The sequence below is a fragment of the Prionailurus bengalensis genome, chromosome E3, assembly GCF_016509475.1.
Source record: "Prionailurus bengalensis isolate Pbe53 chromosome E3, Fcat_Pben_1.1_paternal_pri, whole genome shotgun sequence".
Taxonomy (NCBI): domain Eukaryota; kingdom Metazoa; phylum Chordata; class Mammalia; order Carnivora; family Felidae; genus Prionailurus; species Prionailurus bengalensis.
Genome location: NC_057357.1, coordinates 40,185,576 through 40,202,458, shown reverse-complemented (window position 1 = coordinate 40,202,458; position 16,883 = coordinate 40,185,576). Strand labels below are relative to the sequence as shown.

Sequence of the window (16,883 nt, the reverse complement as noted above, 5' to 3'; positions counted from 1 at the left end):
CAGAGCAGCAGTGAAAACAGAGGGTCAGATGCAGGACTGGATGCGTACAGCCTCAGGGCCACGGATCCAGATCCCTGGCAAGGGTAGAGGGAACACGGTGGCAATGCCACGGGGCACAGCTGTGGAGCGCCTGCTCCGAGCTGGCTCTACGCTACGGACATCAGACACAGCATGACAATCTCGGGCTGCCCTACCCCCCCATCTCCCAAATTCCCCTTCCTGAGCTCTGGGCCCGCCTCCCACTTTCAAAGGGCAACCTTCTGGGGCGCCTGGCTGGTTCACGCAGTAGAACATGCGAATCCTGGTCTTGGCGTTGTGAGTTCAAGCCCCGTGTTGGGGATAGAGATTACTTTTAAAAAATAAAAAGGCAAACTCGGTCAATGAAAGATGATTTCTAAAAACAAAATCGTCGGGGTGCCTGGGGGGCTCAGTCGCTTGAGCCTCTGACTTCGGCTCGGGTCGTGATCTCACAGTTCGTGAGTTCGAGCCCCGTGTCGGGCTCTGGGCTAACGGCTGGGAGCCTGGAGCCTGCTTCCGAGTCTGTCTCCCTCTCTCTCTGCCCCTCCCCCACTCATGCTCTGTGCCTCCCTCAAAAATAAACATTTAAAAATTAACAATAAATAAACAAAAGCAACTAGGAAAAATAAAAGGCAACCTCCCTCCGGCCCCTTGTTTCAGGCCTGGTGAGGGCTTGGCTGGGCCCTGGGCCCCACTGCTGGCTCCAAGGCGTCTGGCTCACAGCCGGACCCTCAGGACAAACCCTACCAACCCTCTGAATTTGAGGCCATCGTCCCATCGTCCCCAATTCTGAGCAGGCCACAGTCAGCCGATTTGAGGCCCAGGATGACAGTCAGGAGCAGAGGGGGGGACGGGCCCTTGCCACACACCCCGCTGACTTTTTTCTCCGAGCCCAGAAGGGGTGTGTTACTGGGGAAGCCTGGGTGCCAGGGGCGGGGCGGTGCAGCCGGCCCCAGACTGAGACTCGGCCGCCACCAAATCCTGTCCTTCGAGGCACTGATCCCAAACCGCCCGGGCCGGCCTTGCGCATTCTCCCAACTGCCTCCTGAATCCGCTGGCTTCCGCTGCCTCCCTGACCTCCGTACCCCTCTCTGCCTCCCCCATCCCTCCCCTGACCTCCTTACTCCTCCCTACCTCCACCTTTGCCTCCCCCTGACCTCCTTACTCCTCCCTACCTCCACCTTTGCCTCCCCCTCCCTCCCCTGACCTCCTTACTCCTCCCTACCTCCACCTTTGCCTCCCCCTGACATCCGTACCCCTCTCTGCCTCCCCCCTCCCTCCCCTGACCTCCTTACTCCTCCCTACCTCCACCTTTGCCTCCCCCTGACCTCTGTACCCCTCTCTGCCTCCCCCTCCCTCCTCCATCCCCCTGACCTCCTTACTCCTCCCTACCTCCCCCTGACCTCCTTACCCCTCTCTGCCTCCCCCATCCCGCCCACGCCCTGCCCTGCGCCACAACCCTGACCTCCCTGACCTCCGTACCCCTCTCTGCCTCCCCCGCCCTCCCCCGCCCTCCTCCATCCCCCTGACCTCCTTACTCCTCCCTACCTCCCCCTGACCTCCTTACCCCTCTCTGCCTCCCCCATCCCTCCCACACCCTGCCCTGTGACACAACCCTGACCTCCCTGACCTCCGTACCCCTCTCTGCCTCCCCCGCCCTCCTCCATCCCCCTGACCTCCTTACTCCTCCCTACCTCCACCTTTGCCTCCCCCTCCCTCCCCTGACCTCCTTACTCCTCCCTACCTCCCCCTTTGCCTCCCCCTGACCTCCTTACCCCTCTCTGCCTCCCCATCCCGCCCACGCCCTGCCCTGCACCACGACCCTGACCTCCCTGACCTCCGTACCCCTCTCTGCCTCCCCCGCCCTCCTCCATCCCCCTGACCTCCCTACCCCTCTCTGCCTCCCCCTCCCTCCCCCGCCCTCCTCCCTCCTCCCTCCCCCTGACCTCCTTACTCCTCCCTACCTCCACCTTTGCCTCCCCCTCCCTCCCCTGACCTCCTTACTCCTCCCTACCTCCCCCTTTGCCTCCCCCTGACCTCCTTACCCCTCTCTGCCTCCCCCATCCCGCCCACGCCCTGCCCTGCACCACGACCCTGACCTCCCTGACCTCCGTACCCCTCTCTGCCTCCCCCGCCCTCCTCCATCCCCCTGACCTCCCTACCCCTCTCTGCCTCCCCCTCCCTCCCCCGCCCTCCTCCCTCCTCCCTCCCCCTGACCTCCTTACTCCTCCCTACCTCCACCTTTGCCTCCCCCTCCCTCCCCTCTCCACACCACAGAGAACCCCTTCAACACTTCGCTCGGTCGCACGCACGGAGTTCCGTCCCAACGCGGAGGTGCAGCCCTGGAACGTCCAGCCCGTCCGGCCTCTGCCAGACCACGCCCCCCCAAAACCGCTCAGTTCCCCCGACGCGACCCCGGCCCCCTGAGGAGCCCCACAGCCCCCCGGTCCTTCCCGAGACGGGCTCCGCACATCCTGCCGGTCTCCAGAGAACACCGCTCCCGCCGCCCTGCCCGCGTCCCCGCCCGCCCTCGGCGTCCCTCGTTGGCGCCGCGACGCCGGCGCCGCGCTCAGCTCGCCCGGCCGCGTCCCCACAGCGCCTCTCGGCTCGGCTGCGGGGCACAGGTGCGCGGCGCCGACCAGCGAGCCCCGGGGCCAACGTAAGTGGTGCCGCCGCCGCCGCGGTCCGCCGCACCCCCGCCCCGCCGCCGGCCACCCTCCGTGACCCGCGGCCGCGGAGTCCCCTCGCCGCGACCACAGCGCTTCCGGCCAGCTGGCTTCGCGAACCCCGCTTCGGAAGGCCGCGCCCCGCACGCAGGGGGAAGCAAAGGAAATGATAGCCGCGCGACTCGAACCCCGACTCGCCCCGCGCGCGCGCGCCCCTCACAGACCAAGCCGGTCCGCGCGCTCGGGGTCCCAAGGAGTGCCCTGCGTCCCCGGCCCCACGCGCCCGGGCCAGGCCGGCCGGGGCGCGACCGCGGCTTTCACCTCAGCCGCCGCGCCCCGCGGCTCTTCGCGCCCGCCCTGCCCTCGCTCGGCCGCCTCTCCACAGCGCGCGGCGCCGACCGCCCGCCGCGAGACCCTCAGCGCAGGCCCCGCCCCTAACGGCCTTCGCCCCGCCCTACGCCCCGCCCCCCCTCGCCCCGCGCCTCGCCGCGCCCTCCACCCTGGCGCGTGCTCCGCCCAGCCCTTCGCTCTGGCCCCGCCCCGCTCCCTCCGCCGCCCGGAGGGCCCCGAGGTCCCGCTCCGACCGCGTCCGGTGAGGGGCGGGGCTCCGGGAGACTAGCGCGTGCGTGGCCCCCGGCTCTTCCGTCCCCGCCGGCCCGCACAGCGGGCAGGGGCGGCGGGGCTGCGGAAGGTCGGGCGCCCAGCAGAAGTCCCAGGGTCCCGGGACCCGGCTGGACGAGGCTCGGCAGGTGCGCGTGCCTGTGCCTGAGGGTGCGGCCGCGGGAGGAAGCCCCCCCCCCCCCGGGGAGGAGGGCGCGGGCGGCCCCGGGGCGCTGTCTCCAGCGTGTCGGGTGGGGGAGGGGCACAGGTGCCAACCGGGTGGGCCACTACGGGTGCCGGCTGTTGGGCTCAGGTGAGCCGGACAAAAATTGCCGGCTCTTGGTGATTTTCATTACCACCATTTGGAAATCCCTTTAGTGTAATGACTCATAAACGAATTATTGTTACTAGAGTACTGACCAGGGGCAAACGAGTCAAGATCCAGCAGCTAGAGCTATTAAATTCGTCCACGTGTACCATTATTGAAGTTGTTGAGTTTCTCCCTTTAAAAGGAGAAGCAACTTTGGTGCTTACTGTACCACCGTGGCTCAGTCGGTCGGGCGTCGGACTTTGGCTCAGGTCATGATCTCACAGTTTGTGGGTTTGAGCCCCGTGTCGGGGCTCTGTGCTGACAGCTCAGAGCCTGGAGCCTGCTTCAGATTGTCTCTCCCCGTCTCCCTCTCTTTGCCCCTCCCCTGCTCATTCTCTCTCTCTCTCAAAAATAAATAAACATTTAAAAAATTAAAAGAAAAAGAAAAATACAACATCAGAGGCAAATTTATGTTACCATCCCAACATAGCTTTTACTTTTCCTCATTTGTTAGTTTTCAATTTCCCAAATAACAATCAAAAGCCAAATAAAGTACCTACATGCCCAACATATCAAATTTAATAGAGAAAGCTTTTTAAAATTGTCCGTTTTCCTCTCCAGTCTTTGTCTTTAAAAGAACATACCGTGATCTTTCCAAAAGAATGAACTGGCATTTTAAGTCAACTTTAAAGGGAAAAAAAGAAAGTATAAAAAACAGTTTGCAAGCATTTTTCACTTGAGCCTCAGCAGGGGAGTCACATTTTTTTTTAACTTTTGTTTGTATATTTCATATCTTAGTAAATTAATTTTCGCTGAAAGCTATCTGAGATTAAGCGAGCATAGTCAGCCTAGGACACAAAAGGCTTTTCATAAGACACGCTGCTTGGAAACACGAGCCTAAAACAGTGGGGTTGTTTGATGTTAATAATCAGATTGGGACCCTCTTGTTGCGAAAAGAATTCGTTTCGTCCGTCCGTTTTTTATAGCAATTCCGTCAACTTGGTTTGTTCTTAACAACAGAATTGACTTGTCAATGCGTTTTGGATGGATGTGAACAGAAGCAAGGACAAGGAATGCCTAGGCTTGCCACTTGATGGAGGAGTCAAGGGTGAGCGAACAAAGGTCAGAGGTAAGATAGCTTGCGTGTCTGCCTAAAGAAATGGTATGAGGCTGTGCCCGTCGCCTCCCCAGAGCATGCCAGCTGTCACACCATCTTAGGAGTATGTCACAAAGGAGTGACAGGAAAAATATATAGTAATCAACTTTACACTTACTAATCGGGAGGAAAAGCTTGGCAATTATTTTAATGAGTTGCAACACCACCTTTAATATACTTAACAACAAAATAACTTTTCTGAAGTTGATCCTGTAATTACAGCATCCGTCCCGGGTGCAGAAATACTGAGTGATCAATCATTAGTGTCACTCCCCACTCCTGTCTCCATCCAGGGACCAGCCAACATTTAAGTAGATTCTCGATGTGCTAACGCTTACAGATATTTGTGTACGTTTTTGCACACGTTTGTCTGGAGAAGAGGAGCAAGGTAGCCCATGAATGGGACGGTAAGAACTAGATAGGGTTCAAGGACAATGCAAAGTGATTAGGGGCTGCTGGGGCAAACGAGAGGAGAGTGAAAGCACATTTGGGGGGAGCAGGACTCGGGGAGGTTTGAAGAAGCATCAGAAGGCAGAGCATTCATGAGAAAACAAAGCACTAGCAACTCCAGAGTAGTAGCCCAAGCACCAAGAGCCCAAGAACGTTCTGGAAAGTTCTGGGGAAGATCCATACAAACTGCTGAGTCAGAATCCAGGGGGCTGTGGGAAGAACAGATCCCTTCTCAAGTGTGGGTGGCCCAAGCCAGAAAGAACTTGACTTGTTCCACCAGCAGAGAGGAGAAACAGAACAGTAACATCTGACCGGAGGCAGCCGGAATCCAGGTGGAACTCGGAAGGGACTGGAGAACCTACGAGGGCCCCAGGTGCACAATGCTCCGTGGTAAAGTGAGCAGTGAGCGGGCTGGGCACCCCGTAGTGCCTGTAGTCCACGCACAGGGACCGCTGCGCCTGGCAGTGTGTCCCTTCTGTGCTCCCCGTGCCTGATGTCCACGTGCACTGAGGGAGGGGACACCAGGGGAGAACTGACACATTTGGTCCTTGGAGCCCACTTGCCCCTCAGCCGATCCCACCAAGAAGTTCCTGCTGTGACATCACAAAGGGCGCACCTCTCTGGAGGGCTGTCACGGGCCACTTTATATCACAGTGCACATCAGACACGCACAACCTGTTAAAACCCTCCTAGCTCATGGCAACATACCTTTACCAGTGGCATTGCCGTGAACTGTATCACAGACCTCTCACGTTCCAGCCGCACATCAGCAACGTCCCAGGCGCTTGCCCCACCCGAGGGACCAGGGATGTGGAGCTAAAACCAAAGTCAGACGCTCACCCCGGGCCAGCCGCTGGTCTTCCAGGTCTTTGGCAGATGTGCAGCTAGTAACCGGAGCTCAGAGCCTCAAAGGTAGCCTTGAATCCCGTCTTCTGCTCTGCTTTGCTCTAACCAGGTGGCAGGTTCCGTTTTTCCTGGAATGGCTCTTGAACCTGTCCTTGTCGCCCCATGTTTATGGCAACCACTCTCACTTGGGCTCCAGTGACATCCTGTCTCATGACTCGGACCTCTCTCTGTTCCAGCCCGTCCTACACCCCCATGCCAGACTGAGCACAGCACTTCTCTGTTCTGGAACCTTCAGTACTGTCCGCCATCGAGTGAATCCATATTTTTCTGGAAGGGATCATATGGTCTCTGTTGAAATGACTCCGCTCTACCCTTAGAGTGAAACAAAACAAAACAAAACAAAACTACCCACAGACAATACCTGAACAAATGGGCATGTCTGTGTCCTGATAAAACTCCATTTACCAAACAGGCAATGGGCTACGTCTGGCCTGTGAGCCATCATTTGCAGACCCCTGGATTCGAGTCACAATTCCCCAGTTTGGCATTCATCACTTTCTAGAATTTGGACTCAGTTTAAAACGCTACCCCTCTTTCCCACCATTTCTCTAAAACATGCCCATTTCCCCAAGACTTGCACGTAGGTAATGAATTTATGTTTAGAAATGCATTTCATGGGGCACCTGGGTGGCCCAGTCGGTTGAATATCTGATGCTTGATTTCGGCTCAGATCATGATCTCACGGTTCATGGGATCAAGCCCTGCGTCAGGTTCTGCACTGACAGCGTAGAGCCTGCTTGGGATTCTCTCTCTCCTTCCCTTTTTCTACTCCTCCCCCACTTGTGCTCATGCTCTCTCTCTCTCAAAGTAAACAAATAAAAAAAAGATTTAAAGATCTATGACACCTGGTGACCCCGTGAGCACAATGTCTTTACGTCCATTGCCTTCGCTTCATTGTCCATCACGTTCGTCATCGCATTATTACTTCTAGAAAACATTTTCATAAGAGCTCCCTCGAGGGGCACCTGGGTGGCTCAGTCGGTTGAACGTCCGACTTCAGCTCAGGTCATGATCTCATGGTCCGTGAGTTCGAGCCCCGCGTCGGGCTCTGTGCTGACAGCTCAGACCCTGGACCCTGCTTCGGATTCTGCGTCTCCCCCTCTCTCTGCCCCTGCCCCACTCACACCCTGTCCCTCTCTCTCTCTCAAAAAAAAAAAAAAAGATTTTTCAGAGCTCCCTGGAATGAAGGCACCCCACCGCTTTGGATGATAACTCCTGCTCAGTCTGCCAATCCCAGAGTCCAAAAATCCTCCAAGGTAAGAATACAGGTGCTTGGGAAAAGCTGTGCACAGCACCACCCTTTTCTCATTCTGGGTCCAAATCCCAGGCTTCGCCTTTGTTAGGTTTGTTTACACGTTCCGTAATTTGCTCAGAGCACAGTTGTTTATCTGTGTTGTTCGATATTTTGGCACGGGCCAAAGGAAGCACGAGAAAACCCCAATTACCAAAGACGTTTCAAAATTTAAAATCATCACTCTGAGAAAAGGACGACAGATAGGTCTCAATGTGCTTAATTTCCATATGCACTCATCAGAGCTCTCTTATCGTAGCGGATTCTTCGCGCACGTATCTAAAACGAAATACCTGGGGTTTGGGAGGGGCTAGCAGGAATCGCAGGAACTAAAAGTCAAGCTGTCTGGTCACATTTCAGCTTTGCCACTAATGAGCGGTGTCGGTCAAGACTCTGCGAGTTTCGTTTTCCTTATCTGTCAAATAAAAGGTTTGGACAGGTCCGGCGGGACACAGATGAACACAAAAGTACAAACCCTGCGGGGAAACACGGTGGGTTTGTACTTTTGTGTATGTGTCACGATCTCCTGGACCGAAGCTTTTTTTTTTTTTTTTTCAAACATTTATTTATTTTTGGGACAGAGAGAGACAGAGCATGAACGGGGGAGGGGCAGAGGGAGACGGAGACACAGAATCGGAGACAGGCTCCAGGCTCCGAGCCATCAGCCCAGAGCCTGACGCGGGGCTCGAACTCACGGGCCGCGAGATCGTGACCTGGCTGAAGTCGGACGCTTAACCGACTGCGCCACCCAGGCGCCCCGTCGGGGTCAGTATTCTTAAAAATAAAAGTTGCCTGTGTTTTATTACTTAACGGTAGCTCATGACTTCAGACGGTATTTGTATTGATTTTCCCGCTCGGGTTTAGAAAAGCAGCAGTAGGAAGCGGTTCCCTCCATTTTGGCATTCCAGCGAAGAGTGAAATAAGTCAATGGAATCGCTCCTAGATCATAAAAATTTTTTCCTCCTGATCAGTCTTTTTATGACCCCAAGGTCAGAGCTATTGCAAAATTTTATTGTGGCTTGACAAATTCTCCATGTCAAGTCTATATTACAAGATCTTTATTTCTTCAATTAGACAACTGGAAACAGATACCACCAGTGCTCCCATATTTATTGTGTCAATAAAGTCCATTATAATTATGCCATGCTGTTGAAAAATGGCACGCAGGGAACTGACAGACTGCTCTGGGGTCACCATTTCACGTGATACCAACCACTGATCGAATTATTTCAGAGGCTTTAAGCTATGGATTAACAGGGGAAAAAAAGACTTTGTATATCACATCCTTTCATTTATATTTTGCTAGGCTCTCTTTTTTTTTTTTAATTTTTTTAAATTTAATGTTTATTTTTGAGAGAGAGAGACAGAGACAGAGACAGAGACAGAGACAGAGCCTGAGTGGAGGAGGGGCAGAGAGAGGGGGAGACACAGTATCCGAAGCAGACCCTGGGCTCTGAGCTGTCAGCACAGAGCCCGGCACGGGGCTCGAACCCACGAACTGTGAGATCATGACCGGAGCTGAAGTCGGATGCTTAACCGACTGAGCCACCCAGACGCCCCTGGATAAAGACTTTTTATGTTGTTCATCGCCTTTCCCTTTCCCCCTGTGTATCTGAGTGTACTTCTTCAAGACCTAAATGCGTACTATAGCTAAACAGATATATTCTTTCTGACCCTGTGATACAGAAGTTGCCCAGCCCCTATTAGATATCTTGGTCACTTTGCCAAATATGATCTGCTGTATCACAGGAGCCCCCAAAACAACAGCAACAACAACGCATCAGAATCCTGTGAGTAGGATAGTCCTTAATAGTTTCATTAAGATAGCACTGTGAAGGTAGCGCTTTGTTTGAGAAAATTTTATGGGTTCATTTTATGGGTTAATTAGGGCCTTTGTCATTGCAAGTGACAAAATACAATCCAACTGGCTTTCAAGGAAATGGATCGTGGTGCTGGTGGTGGATTTTACTGGTTCTAGTAAAAGTCGGGATAGTTGAGACAAAACTCTTGGGGTGGCTGGGTGGCTTGGTCAGTTGAGTGGCCGACTTGGCTCAGGTCATGATCTCACAGTTTCTGGGTTTGAGCCCCGTGTCAGCTGGCTGCTGTCCGCACAGAGCCCACTTCAGATACTCTGTCTCCCTCTTTCTCTGTCCCTCCTCCTCTCCCACTCGTGCTCTGTCTCTCTCTCTCACTCTTTTTCTCTCAAAAACAAACAAACAAACAACCCAATCCGGAGGCTTAAACCCAAGTCTCAGCTTCTCTGCGTCCCCTATGGAGCTCATTGTCCCTACGGATGAAATACAGATTCTGGGTCTGACTGTCACTGGCTGGAAATGGGTCACTGACCCCACCCTGAATCAATCCCTATGACCAGGGAATGGAAAGCATTGATGAGCCTACTTCAAATGCCCAACCCTGGAGCTAGGGTGGGCCCCCTCTCCCTCCCTCTCCCCCTCCTCCCCCCCCCCCCCCCCCCCCCCCGCCGTCCCAAACTTTTGAATTTAAAGGAAATTTGCTGTCCTTCTAACAGAAAGGCGAATGGACACCAAGCAGCAAAAACAACCCACATCCCTGACGCTCCGGGCACAAACGATTGATGTTGGAACTTGCTCACTAAAAGAATGGCTGTCCAGGAAGTAGACAGAGTGCAGGCTTCAGAGTCAGGCTGTGTTATTGGGGGTCAGATCCAGTGGCAAACAGAATCACCTCCACGACTTTCAGGGCCCAGTGCACGAAAACACAGAGCCCTTTGTTCAAATATTAATCAGAATTTCAAGATGGCGACAGCAGATGGTAAACCAGGTACAGGGCCCTTCCAGGTGGGGAACCCTGGGCCACCACGCAAGAAGCACACCCATGAGGTTGATTCTGACCGCAGATAACAGTCAACAAATACCAGAGACGCAAGCAAGATAGACGTTTCTGTCTCACGTGTAAGTCCAAAGGCAAACGCTCCAGGGTTACTTGGCAAAACTGTCAGGGACCCAGGCTTTTTCCAGCTCACCCGTGTGGCCCCATCCTGATGGTCCAAGCTGTCCCGTCTGTGTTCAAGGAACTGAGGAATGGCCAGGGTGTCGGCGTGCAGGAAGGAGATGGGGCAAGGAGCCCTGTGCAGGCTCCAGAGAAGGATCCACCTCACTCCTTCCAACTTTTTGTGTTTTTCCACCATCTTGGGTACTTCTGGGCCTGTAGACTTCTTGTGTCTTATCCCTGTATCTTAACATCAGCTTCCCTTGGTGCCCAAATTTCCCTTCCTGTAAGGACACCAATCATATTGGATTGGGGGTCACCCCAATGGCCTCATCTTAAGCTGGTTAAATCTGCAAAGATCCTATTTCTAAATAAAGTCACATTGTGAGGTCCTCGGGGTTAGGACTGAAACATAGTTTGGAGACACAATATAACCCATAAGAAGAAGAGATGGTAAAGATCTGATGTGAGGGGGTGTTTAACGATTGTAAAGTTGAGGACGGTTTCCTCCATTGACACGGAAAAGCCCAGAATGGGCAAATCCCTAGAGACAGAAATCAGAGCAGAGGTTGTCCGAGACTGGGGGTGGGAGTAAACAGGGAGTGGATGCTAATGAACACGGGTGTTCTTTTTTGCACGATAAAAATGCTCTCCAGTTACAGTGCGGTGATGGTTGCACAACTTTGTGAATATACTAGAAACTGCCGAACTGTATGCTTTAAAAGAATTAATGTTACAATATGTGAATTATACCTCAAGAGTAATAATTTTAAAGGACGCCTGGGGGCTCAGTCAATTAAGCAGCCAACTCTTGACCTCGGCTCAAGTCATGATCTCACTGGTCGTGGGATAGAGCCCCGCAGTGGGCTCCGAGCTGACAGCACAGAGCCTGCTTGGGATTCTCTCTCTCCTTCTCTCTCTCTCTCCCTCCCTTACAAAATAAATAAACCTTAAAATATATGTTCTTAAGACATCCAAGGCCTCAGAAACTTTGAGACACAAGACCCATGCGAAATTGTTTGGGATGAAGCATTTAATGAAAGGAGAAGCTACAAGAGATATATGGAGTAAAGGTGTTAAAATCCCTTGAAAAATATTATTATTGTCCTTAAGAAATCCCTAACGCCAGGTAAGAGAAAATATATCCATGGTGACTAAATGTGAGCAACAGAATGAAATGGGAGAAGGACCAAGGGAGGAAGGGAAGCTAGCACTATGTCTCTCTCTCTCAAAAGTAAATAAACATTAAAATAAATAAATAAATAAATATCCCAAAGAATGACACACGGCATTTTTTCAAGTGGACTGTGGACTGAATCTGGCTCCCACCTGTTTTTTGTACGACTTGGTGAGCCATACGATGTTTTCTACGTTTTTGTTTTTTTTAATGGTTGAAGAAATCCAAAGAAGACTATTTCATGACATGTGGAAATGATACGAAATTCGAATTTAAGTGTCCATAAAGTGTTAACGGGTCACAACCACACCCACTGGCACTCGTATAATCTAGAGCTGCTTAGACGTGGTAATGGCAGCCTTGAACAGTTTCTTTTCTTCTTCTTTTTTTTTTTTAAAACGTTTATTCATTTTTGAGACAGAGAGAGAGACAGAGCATGAACGGGGGAGGGTCATAGAGAGAGGGAGACACAGAATCCGAAATGAGCTCCAGGCTCTGAGCTGTCAGCCCAGAGCCCGACGCGGGGCTCGAACTCACGGACCGCGAGATCGTGACCTGAGCCGAAGTCGGACGCTCAACCGACTGAGCCGCCCAGGCGCCCCAGCCTTGAACAGTTTCAACAGAGACTACATGCCCCGCTAAACAGCAAATATTTACTATCTGGCCTTTTATTTTATTTATTTGGTTTTTTTAATGTTTATTTAGTTTTGAATAAATAAATAGAGTGTGCGAGCAGGGAGGGACAGAGAGAGAAGGAGACACAGAAATCCGAAACAGGCTTCAGGCTCTGAGATGTCAGCACAGAGCCCGACACAGGGCTTGGACTCATGGACTGTGAGATCATGACCTGAGCCCAAGTCGGACGCTTCACCGACTGAGCCACCCAGGTGGCCCAGCCTTTTTGCACATTTTCTTCAATGTTACGTATGGCTTGACACCGACCTCACTTGTCACACCGTTAGGGCAGCAAGTTACTGTTTGGTGAAAAAACCCAGGGAGACAAGGGCACCGCTCTGTGCCCGACGGAGGCACCGTCAGTCTGTACCCCTTGGCCCTCGTTCCGGCAGCTCTTGTGTGTAGTTTCTTAGAGCGCTCACAACAGCGGCCACCGTGCGATCTCGTTTGTGCAAAGGGAAGGCACGAGGAATCTATTGCTCTGTTACAAGCTGCCCCAAAACGGAGCTTGGGACGAGCCCATTTGTCATCACCGTCTCTGTGGCTCAGGCGGTGGGCATGGCTTTGCTGGGTCCTCTGCGCGGGGTCTCCCGGGGCCGTCTCAGGGTGTCACCCAGGGCTGGGGTCTCATCTGAAAGGGCTCAGCTGGGAAGAATCTTCTAGGCTCAGGCGGCTGCTGGCAGAACTCAGTAATCTGAGGTCTGTTGGACTGACGGCCTGAGCTGCCGGCCATGGGACTTGCCATCCTGGCCACTGGCTCCATCAAAGCCGGAAAACTGACGAGGAACCGAGTCTGCTAACAAGACACATTCGCGAGGCGCCTGGGTGGCTCCATCGGTTGAGTAGCCGACTCTTGATTTTGGCTCAGGTCACGATCTCACAATTCATGGGTTCGAGCCCCACAGCGGGTTCTGCACTGACAGTGTGGAGCCTGCTTGGGATTGTCTCTCTCTCCTCTCTCTGGCCCTCCCCCACTGGTGCTTTCTCCCTCTCTCTCTCAAAATAAATGAATCAACTTAAAAAAAAAAATACAGGGGACCCAGTACGGCCCATGCAATATTTGAGACATATAATACCAAAAAAAAAAAAAAAAAGAAAGTATTCATTGTGTAGCAGAGATTCAACTTTAACCCAGCGTCCTGTAGTTTCATTTGCTAAATCTGGCCCCCACCCTCAAATATGGCCTGCTCAGTTCCTCCAGCCAACTAAGCTCAGTGACTGTCCCCCAGGGGACACGTGGTGATGTGACAGCCGGTGGGGGCGGGCGCCTGGTGCATAGAGGACAGGGTGCTCCCACCATCCTACTATGCATGCGCATCAGACAGCCCCCGCAATAAAGAATCCGACCCCAAGCATCAATAGGACTGAGGAAGGACACGCTGACATAGGGGTCTCAGCCCTCGTTCCCACAGACTCCTCCTGTTCACTGTCAGCCTCAGCGCCCGGCTGCTGTGCTAAGGTCCAGAAACCAATCTCCAGGTGCAGGAGTGAGGAAGGTGGTTGGAAGGGGGGCGTGAGGGAGGGGGCTGGAGGGGGAGTGAGGGAGGTGGTTGGAAGGGGGGAGTGAGGGAGGGTGGTTGGAGGGGGGAGTGACGGAGGTGCCTGGAGGGTGGGTGCGGGTTCATCAGATTCTCTCCACAAACTTCCTAGTTCCTCCAACCCCGCTTGACCCAACCCGGGCAGCCGCCACACTCTTAAATGTTTATTACAAGCTCATGCTTGTCTGTCTTTAACCAGCTCAACTAAAGATCTGAGCAAATCTCAAGCAGCTTCAAGAATTCATAAGCAGAAAATGATTTAAGGGCCCTGACAGAGAATGTAATTACCTTTTTTCTTTTTTAATTAATCAGGAGATGTTACTAATACCCCTGTCCAGAACATTTCACTGTGGTTAATGTTCCTGGAAAGAATCAATTCAAAATTCGCCGATAACACAAATAGGCGGGTCCCAGTAGCATCCAACAACTCACAAAGTCATTTGCTCAAGATTAACACCATTTTCCAATGGGAACTCATATTGCTTTTATCCATACTACATGTAGCGTAGACAAGAATTTCATCCACTTGTTTTCTGCTTCTTAAAAAATCTATCGCACTTGTTTAAGTTCACCCAGGGGGCACCTGGGTGGCTCAGTGGGCGAGGTGTCTGACTTCGGCTCAGGTCACAATCTCACGGTTCACTGGCTTGAGCCCCACATTGGGCTCTCTGCTGACAGCTCAGAGCCTGGAGCCTGCTTCTGATTCTGTGTCTCCCTCTCCCTCTGCCCGTCCTCTGTACATGCTCTCTCTCTCTCTCTCTCTCAAAAATAAATAAACATGAAAAATGTTTTTAAAAATTTCACCCAGGAAAATGTTACCCTTAAAGGTGTATCGAAATCCCATCTCGAGGCACAAAATATGAAGTTGTATTTATAGCATGTGACGACAGCACCTATCCTCTGCCATCAGACCAGGGGCTATAAAAGTCAGAAGCCGTAAAGGTCTTAGTTATTCTTTCCTCCCGCCAGCAGCTGCATGGCTGGGAACACGATGTTAGCAACAGTGATGTTTAAACCACAGAACAATGCCAGTGGTAACGCGAATGTTCGATACACGAGCCATATCCATCTAAATTCTCATTCTGACCCTGTAGTGAGCGACTGTTACCGACTCTGCTGGCTTCTGCTGCCATAATTGTAGGCATTATTGAGGTGTCAGAAAGCCTTTTTAAAACTCCAAGCATACATTTCACAAAGAAAATGGTAAGTTAACTTCTCTGTGCCTCAGTGGACTCCACTCTAAAAAGGGGACAATGATAGAAGCTAGTCACAGAGCTCTTCTGGCAAGTAAACAAGCAAGTTCCCAGCATCTAAGGCAGCGATCAGTTCCCCTTAGTTGCTCACGATTATTTTTATTATTGTTACCTGTGGGTTTGAAAGCAAACAGATCAGCCCAGGGAGAGAAATGGGGTCAGCGTGAGGGAGGGCTCGGGAAGAGGGGTGGGCTTCAGGGGACAAATGGACGATCTGCAGAGGACCCGCTGGGGACCCGTGGAGTTGGCGTAGGGGGGAATGATCTCTGCGTCTTCTCTAACACTGAAGGTCACGGCATTGTTCACGTGAAAACGGTTACTTTTACATTATATGAATTCCACCTCGATACAACGAAATCTTTGCTGGAAAAAAAAATTACCCAGAACATGTACCTTCCTTGGCTAACCTCCTCCAGAGACTTCCCCAAGCAAACCCAAACCCCCGGCGCCCACCACCCACAAGTGGGGAGACTGTAAGTCCCTTACACCTGCTGGTCGGGAGCCCCAGAGAAGAGAAGGGAGAAAGCAGCATGAACGAATTTCAGAGTAAAAGTCTTCTGAGTAGGGGGTGCCTGTGTGGCTCGGCCAGTTGAGCGTCTGACCCTTGGTTTCGTCTCAGGTCATGATCCCAGGGTTTATGGGACCGAGCCCCGCTTTGGGCTCCGCACTGAGCGTAGAGCCTGCTTGGGATTCTCTCTCTCCCTCTCCGCCCTTCCCCTGCTCACACATACTCTCTCTCAAAATAAATAAACATTAAGACAAGAGAAATTCTATTTAAAAAAACCACTTAGCATTTTTTCAGTCTTGAGTCATTTGACACAAGCTCTTTCAGTTCTCAGAACTAGAGTTGCCAGAGTTGGCCGATAAAAATACCGGACGTCTGTTAAATTTCAGACAAACAATGAATCATTTTTTTATGTGTCCCAAATATCGCACGAGACATGATTATACTAAAAACTTATGTGTCCTGTATTTTATCTGACTCCCCCCCCCCTAGCTCACCCTGTCAAGGCTTGGGGTGATGGGGCCCTGAAGCCCTTCCTGACCTCCCCTCTTATCCCTTCATCTACAACTCGGCCAAGCCATCAAGCCATGTCCTGAGGGGGTTGCCAGTGCTGGGAACAATTTCAGCTCTTTTCTGCCCCAGGGCCTTTGCACTCACCTGCTGTGTTCCTAGAATCCTTCTCCCCAAGCTTGGCTCTTTCTCATCCTTACTAATGAGTCTCACCTTAAATGTCCTGCTTTTTTCTTTCTTTCTTCCTTCCTTCCTTCCTTCCTGCCTGCCTTCCTTCCTTCCTTTCTTTCTTTCTTTTAAATGTCCTGCCTTAAAGAGGCCTCGGGTCGCCCGGTTATTTTGTATCTCAGCACTCTACTCACTTCCTTCTAACACTCATGATATTCGTGACCATTTTGTGTGTTGCCTTTTCACTTCATTTATTTATTTATTATTCATTTAGCCTGTTGCCTCCATTTGGAAAGCAGCAACACTGATTTATCCTGTTCTCCATACTCCGTCCTTCATGCGTTCATTCAAGAAATACACAGTTCTCGGGCGCCTGGGTGGCTCTGTCAGTTAAGCGCCCAGCTTTGGCTCAGGTCATGAGCCCACGGTTTGTGGGTTCGAGCCCCGTGTCGGGCTCTGTGGTGACAGCTCGGAGCCTGGAGCCTGCTTCGGATTCTGTGTCTCCCTCTGTCTCTGCCCCTCCCCTGCTTGTGCTCAGTCTCTCTCTCTCTCTCAAAAATAAATAAAACATAAAAAAAAAAAGCTTAAAAATTAAAAACAAAAAACAAAAAACACTGTGTCAGGCATTGCTGCAGATGCTGTCAATCAACAAAGGCCCTGCTTGTTCTGAAAATGGTTCTGATGTCTTGT

The 16,883-nt window shown here is 52.1% G+C and overlaps 1 long non-coding RNA gene across 1 annotated transcript; it reads left to right on the top strand.

The window, feature by feature from the left end:
* The first annotated feature begins 4,529 nt into the window (after positions 1–4,529).
* On the top strand, positions 4,530–11,026 carry LOC122471842. Its single transcript, XR_006294290.1, has 3 exons — positions 4,530–4,723; positions 7,269–7,362; positions 9,928–11,026. It is a non-coding gene; the product is annotated as an uncharacterized LOC122471842 (long non-coding RNA).
* Positions 11,027–16,883: the final 5,857 nt, after the last annotated feature.